The following is a 4,486-nucleotide window of genomic DNA, read 5'->3' as shown; positions in this document are numbered from 1 at the left end:
CTAAACTGAAACTTATCCTACCTTCGAAGGAGATATTTTAAAATATTTGAAGATATCCTTGTTCTGCCTATGTTAGCCTAAAAATGTGAACATCTGCATAAATGATTTGGAAATTCTCAAACCATTTATTATCTCATCTGTGCTTTCATAAAAATCTAGGGACAAGTTAGGACCTTAAGATTACAAAGTATTGAAGCAATGCCCCTAACCACTATTTATGATTAGTCAGCCTCACAGCTTTTTTGGCTGGAGGAAAAGTTTTCTCACACTCCGTTTTGTCCAAACATATTAAGGACTATTTTGATTTATTTGTTTTAGATTTTGATTCTACTAAAAACATCAAGCCAGATAATTGCATTTAAAGGCTAAAATTAAGGCCCTACATTCTGTGCTGGCTTGACATCTAGGGAAACTGAGAGGACCTTGAATGACCTAACTGTAGGTTTTCCTCCCCATTGTTCTCACAGGTATAAATTCCCTTAGCCAAACAACCCTCCTTATCAAGAGGACCAGGCATAGTTCTTACCTATCTCTGAGTAGCAGATTTTAGTTCCCTGCTAGTCTGTTGAGTTATTCAACCAAGCCAATCACATCTTCCTGTAGGAACCATGGGTCACCTCACCCTCTTGATACTACAAAGGCTGACTCCCACAGACTTAGTTTTGCACTCTGTTCCTGAATGAAACTTCCATGTGGCCCTGTAGAGCATGTACTATCTTTCTCCCCCAGGCTGTGAGTATATGTGACATAAACTGCCGTCAATCTCATCTGCCCGGTGTCAGGTGACTTTTGTTGGCCATTCTAATAAGCCAAGAGTGGGAATCCCTCCCTCATTAATGAGGTGAATAGGAGGTGACTGAAACAACAACAGCATCAAGGAATTATTTTTATTAAATAAGGATTTTTATTTGTAATTCCATTGACCCGGGAGCCATCCAGAGTTTCCGAGAAGCCCTGAAGCTTCTGACACAAAAAGTGGTCTCTTATTTCACTGATGTCCTGAATAAGAAATCAGAGGAAGAGGAATAAAAAACTTCAAGAAGTCTTACCTTGTTTTATTGTACCTGCCTTATGACTGGAAAGGGAGAAATATAAGCCTGGAATCTGAAGTGTTACCTTGTGGAATAATATAGCACAGTGGCTAATGTTGCAGACTCAGGAATCAGATAAATTGGGTTCAAGTCCTGGCTCCCATATATGCAATCTCCGTGACATCGGCAAGTTAACATTTCTGTGACTCATTTTCCTTATCTGTATAGTACAAAAATAATTACACCTATTGGTGCTTTACATCTGTAAATGTTGTGAAGATCATATGTTTTGTTTTGTTTTGTTTGTTTATTTATTTTTTATTTTTACTTATTGATTTTTTTTAACATCTTTATTGGAGTATAATTGCTTTACAATGGTGTGTCAGTTTCTGCTTTATAACAAAGTGAATCAGCTATACATATACATATATCCCCATATCTCTTCCCTCTTGCATCTGCCTCCCTTCCACCCTCCCTATCCCACCCCTCTAGGTGGTCACAAAGCACTGAGCTGATCTCCCTGTGCTATGCAGCTGCTTCCCACTAGCTATCTATTTTACATTTGGTATTGTATATATGTCCATGCCACTCTCTCACTTTGTCCCAGCTTACCCTTCCCCCTCCCCGTGTCCTCAAGTCCATTCTCTAGTAGGTCTGCGTCTTTATTCCTGTCCTTTAAAAAAAAAAAAATGTCTTTAAGTAAATAAATTACTTATCCCAGTGCCTGTTTTTTGGTAAAGTGTTCTTTTATTAGTAATGCTAGTGTTACATTAGTAATAATATTAGAATTAAAATCATTAGAATACTTTTATGTTGAACCATATGAAATAAACATCTTTTAGATGAATATCAGGTAAAGTACAAGCAATTTCTTACAGTTAACTGCATTCATTTTCTTTTTTTTTTATTGAAGTATAGTTGATTTACAAAGTTGTGTTAATTTTTTGCTGTACAGCAAAGTGATTCAGTTATACATATATATACATTTTTTAATGTTCTTTTCCATTATGGTTTATCATGATATACTGAATATAGTTCCCTGGACTGTACAGTAGGACATTGTTGTTTGTCCTTTCTATATATAATAGCTTACATCTGCTAACTCCAACCTCCCACCCCATCCCTCCCCTAACCCCCTCCCCCTTCATTCATTTTTATGCTCTTATGCCCACAACTGAGAAGAGAAATTCTGAAACTCCAGGGTATTACTGATTTCTGACTCTGAAGAAGTATAGTATAATAAATATAAAGTGTTGCCTCCTAATTACTGATATTCCACCTTATGTGATTTCATCAGTGTTTAGCCCTGCCCAGTGGCAGAGAGGCAACAATTGCATATTACTTAGAAAGAAAGATGGAGCACAAATAAATAAGGGAATCCTTTCTATTTTCATGAGAATGAAGCTCCACAGCCACATCTATAGTAATATTTTTGTATTCTGTGTTCATCACATCTCTCTTTGGGATTTTTTTTTACTGAGTAGAAACCTGCATTCTTAGTTTTGTCACCACTTATGTGACATTGGAATTATTTACTTAGTACTTTCATATTTTCGTTAAGCCAGTATACCTGGATTCAATGGGTATTTTCTGAGCTATTGGCCACAACAGATTCTTCACTTAAAGACACTGATGTAGGAAAAACTTCCTGGTTTATATCTCCAATTAAATAGAGAAAAAATACAATTATATGCAGCAATCCTAGATTAGCCTGACAAATTAGGTGTGGAGAATGTGGACTGGAGGAATTATGCAGTAGTAGATCCAACTCATGCACAATTCATCCAAATAATTTGTTAAAATAGACTGAATATTTTTAACGTGGTAAAACATAATTCAAACAATCTCAGGCAGGAACAGAATTTCATTGGCTCACTAACAGATGTCCAAGAGAACAGCCAGCTAAATGTTCAATCAGACCCATGGACCCAAGGAATATTGTCAGGGATCTTTCTTTGCTTCTACCGCTAAACTCTCATTTCATTGAGATGAAGGTTTCTTTCATTGTGTCAGTAAGATAACCACTGACCACAACTAGCCATTTCTGGTTTACCTCTTTTTAGCTACAAAATACAGTCATAAATAGGTATTGTCTCTTCCAATAAGCATGAAGCAATCTTGGGGAAGATTCTGCTCGCACTGGCTAAGGTAATATACACAATTTCTGAGCAAATGTTTGGATCTAAGGAGATATAGTTTTATTATTGGCCCAGTCTGTGTCACAAACCAACACCTGTGTCAGAGAAAGTGGTCAGAGGTAGTGCGACATGATGAGTGAAGGGCAACAAGGACCATATTGGGTAGAGAGAAGTGATATACCTAAAGAAGGGATATTGACAATAGAAATAACAAGTCCACCAATTGTCTTCTGATAAAGAGTATCTGTTGTGGAGAGATTATATTGTTCTTCCAGAAGACATTTGTCAAATTGTCTTGAAAACATTACATATAGCACATCTGGAATTCGTTCCCTTGAAATCACTAGATAGAAGCTGTGCCTCATTCTCCGGAACTAAATCTGATATTGAAAAATCTGCACGTAGTAGTAGTACGAACAAAGCTATAAACTTATTCCATTAAAGCTTCTGATTTTTTTCAATAGAAATCCCACATTTTCCTCTACTCAAAAAGCCATTGTTATTACAGAACCATTTCAAGGGAAGAATCTTACTCCTTAGGATGGCTCAGAGCACTTCCAGTCTTTTTCTAAATTCTGCTGCACCAGCTATAATCCTGAATCAATTATAGGATTGTGCAATGCTATTAATTTAGACATGTGAAGACATGTATTCTTGATAAAAGAAAGAGGAAAGAGATTTTTATTCATGTTATTATCCTTGTGTCTCACAAACCTGAGCTAGTTATTCAGCTGCTACGGATGTTCTGAAGCCTATGGCTGACAGAGCCTCCCTAATAAACCCTGAACAGCTGAGGTTGAGTTGGGTTGACATCTCAAGTCTGGCTTTGAACTTCACTCATACTTATCAGAACATTTATAAACCAACAAGAGAGTGTTCTGGACATTACTCTATTGATTCTCACACCATTGTCATATTTTTTCTATCAAAGTTGAAGCTCTGGATCTGGCTGACCTGAGCCTCTGCTATTATAACTGAAGAGGACAAGCCTATGATAATAAGAGTTATACCAGCATGATATCACCATATTAATTAGTTCTGGAGATGGTCCCCTCACAGCAAAATACTTCAACATAACTATTAGAAAAGCTGTCTTTCTGGTGTCACTTCACTTAGCTATGTGAAGGAAGAGAGAACAACAAATAGTACAGTAAAAGACCCTAAAGAGGAACCATGTGTGGTACATTTAGGGGAAAATAAATAACTTGAGATGTGAGAAGGATAGAATGTGAGGGCCAAGTGATAAGAAATGATCCTGTAGTCTAGCATTAACTAACCTTAGATTTACAGTAGCATAATCTCACAAACTCTCAGGAA

Source organism: Eschrichtius robustus, chromosome 1 (genome assembly GCF_028021215.1).
Source record: "Eschrichtius robustus isolate mEscRob2 chromosome 1, mEscRob2.pri, whole genome shotgun sequence".
NCBI classification, from domain to species: Eukaryota; Metazoa; Chordata; class Mammalia; order Artiodactyla; family Eschrichtiidae; genus Eschrichtius; species Eschrichtius robustus.
This window is presented reverse-complemented; position numbering follows the sequence as displayed.